The following is a 2,418-nucleotide window of genomic DNA, read 5'->3' on the forward strand; positions in this document are numbered from 1 at the left end:
AAAGAAATCACTAGAAAATTACAGGATGTTATGGTTTTGAAAAATTTCCCAATGAATGCTTGCCTAGGCTTGCCCAGGGAATTTCCAAAGGAAACCACACCCACCAGTCTTTCTCTATAAAAGCTTCAAACCCAGGCTCCATTTTAAACATTTGTTTTTGCTGGCAATGGTGTGCTGTGTGCTTGTCTGGAACTCTCTGTCTTGTATGGAACTAAACCTTCAAGTTGATGAACTGGATTCAAACCTCTTATCTGTTGAGGTAAGATTTTTATTTTCCTATTTTCAAACTTTGATTGAAGCATACTCATTTAATAATTAAATAACTTAATTAATACATTATTATTTTCTCTCACAGGAAATTGTGTCTGAAATACGAAATGAAAATACTGCTTTTGCTACAACTTGGGGCGAAATTGTTGGCTTGGTTGAAGACCTTGTGAGCGACCAAGACCTTGAGTGGGATGACTTTGGTGTTCCTTGGAACTCTCTGTCTTGTATGGAACTAAACCTTCAAGTTGATGAACTGGATTCAAACCTCTTATCTGTTGAGGTAAGATTTTTATTTTCCTATTTTCAAACTTTGATTGAAGCATACTCATTTAATAATAAAATAACTTAATTAATACATTATTATTTTCTCTCACAGGAAATTGTGTCTGAAATACGAAATGAAAATACTGCTTTTGCTACAACTTGGGGCGAAATTGTTGGCTTGGTTGAAGACCTTATGAGCGACCAAGACCTACAGAACGAGCAAGACCTTGAGTGGGATGACTTTGGTGTTCCTTGGAACTCTCTGTCTTGTATGGAACTAAACCTTCAAGTTGATGAACTGGATTCAAACCTCTTATCTGTTGAGGTAAGATTTTTATTTTCCTATTTTCAAACTTTGATTGAAGTATACTCATTTAATAATTAAATAACTTAATTAATACATTATTATTTTCTCTCACAGGAAATTGTGTCTGAAATACGAAATGAAAATACTGCTTTTGCTACAACTTGGGGCGAAATTGTTGGCTTGGTTGAAGACCTTATGAGCGACCAAGACCTACAGAACGAGCAAGACCTTGAGTGGGATGACTTTGGTGTTCCTTGGAACTCTCTGTCTTGTATGGAACTAAACCTTCAAGTTGATGAACTGGATTCAAACCTCTTATCTGTTGAGGTAAGATTTTTATTTTCCTATTTTCAAACTTTGATTGAAGCATACTCATTTAATAATTAAATAACTTAATTAATACATTATTATTTTCTCTCACAGGAAATTGTGTCTGAAATACGAAATGAAAATACTGCTTTTGCTACAACTTGGGGCGAAATTGTTGGCTTGGTTGAAGACCTTATGAGCGACCAAGACCCACAGAACGAGTTCGTCCTTGATGACCCAACCAAAGAGTTATACCTTGGAGACCAGCAAAATCCTGAAAAAGAGTTTTACAGCAATAGTACTCATTGTGAGTTATCAAGACAATACCCACTGAACAAGTTATACGTTGATGAGCTAGAATACAAGTTTTACCTTGGAGACTCACAAATTTTGAAAAAATCAGTAAATGAGTTCTGCCTTGATGGTTTAAATAACTACCTTGGAGACTCAGGAAAAGGGTTCTGTCAAGATGGTTCTAAATATGGGAACTACCTTGGAGACTCACAAATTTTGAAAAAATCAGTAAATGAGTTCTGCCTTGATGGTTTAAATAACTACCTTGGAGACTTGGAAAGTTGGGGTTATTTTGAAGACTTGAAATGCTACCACTCTTTGGGATTTAAACCTATCAAGAAAGTTCTTACTCCCTCTTTCTATGTCATCAAACCTGAAAGTCTTAAAAGACAGAATTGGAAGAAGAAAAAAAAAAAAACGTAAAAATATATATATATATATATATATATATATATATATATATATATATATATATATATATATATATATATATATATATATATATATATATATATATATATATATATAGGTGGAAATCTCATGTTGAAAAAGACATTGTGTTGGGTGAGGATTGAGTTGGGGTTGAGATTTTGAATGTGAGGGTTGGGGTTGAGATTTTGAATGTGAGGGTTGGGACACACACACACACACACATACACATCAACAAACAAAAGTTAAGCCTTGACTATTCAGTTGAGGATTCTGTGTTTGGGGTTCACAGATGTAAGAACGTCCACCCCTTGACATACATTATATACTGTTATACACCTCGGACTTGGCCCTCGAGTGTCCACAACGGTGTATAGTAGGAGGGAGTGAAGCGCCAACCTATTGCTCCCATTGCACACACACACACACACACACACACACACACACACACACACACACACACACACACACACACACACACACACACACACACACACACACAAACAAAAGTTAAGCCTTGACTATTCAGTTGAGGATTCTGTGTT

General features: G+C 35.5%; 1 long non-coding RNA gene across 1 annotated transcript in view; it reads left to right on the plus strand.

Annotated features, from left to right (window-relative positions):
- The window catches only part of LOC147034251 (uncharacterized), a 2,464-nt gene extending 621 nt beyond the window's left edge, over window positions 1–1,843 (plus strand). Inside the window, exons 1-3 of the long non-coding RNA XR_015059658.1 lie at window positions 1–550; window positions 647–859; window positions 956–1,843. The exon at window positions 1–550 is cut by the window's left edge and continues 621 nt beyond it. This is a non-coding gene — a long non-coding RNA (uncharacterized LOC147034251). The remainder of the gene's footprint in view (window positions 551–646; window positions 860–955) is intronic.
- The last annotated feature ends 575 nt before the right edge of the window (window positions 1,844–2,418 follow it).

The sequence above is a fragment of the Eptatretus burgeri genome, chromosome 1 (assembly GCF_056783735.1).
Source record: "Eptatretus burgeri isolate ZD-2024b chromosome 1, Ebu_testis_v1, whole genome shotgun sequence".
Classification (NCBI taxonomy): domain Eukaryota; kingdom Metazoa; phylum Chordata; class Myxini; order Myxiniformes; family Myxinidae; genus Eptatretus; species Eptatretus burgeri.